Source organism: Trachymyrmex septentrionalis, unplaced genomic scaffold (assembly GCF_001594115.1).
Source record: "Trachymyrmex septentrionalis isolate Tsep2-gDNA-1 unplaced genomic scaffold, Tsep1.0 scaffold109, whole genome shotgun sequence".
Taxonomy (NCBI): domain Eukaryota; kingdom Metazoa; phylum Arthropoda; class Insecta; order Hymenoptera; family Formicidae; genus Trachymyrmex; species Trachymyrmex septentrionalis.
The window spans coordinates 166,224-166,455 of record NW_017304217.1 but is presented as its reverse complement, the minus strand read 5'-3'; positions in this window follow the sequence as shown (position 1 = coordinate 166,455).

The window sequence follows — 232 nt, the reverse complement described above, 5'->3', positions numbered from 1 at the left end:
ACTACACATGCACACAAACATACATCGTGTGTGTGTGTGTGTGTGTGTAAATGTCAACTATAGAGTTTTACATGTAAAATTAATGTCACCTTAGTGGTCAACCCAAATCAGTCCGAAATTAGGAGAGACAGTCCAAAATTTTATTTATTTTTCTTCGTCCCACTTTACAACACATCCCAAACTTTGTTTCAAATTGAGGATACGATTATAATGTTAATTATTTCCCTTTTAA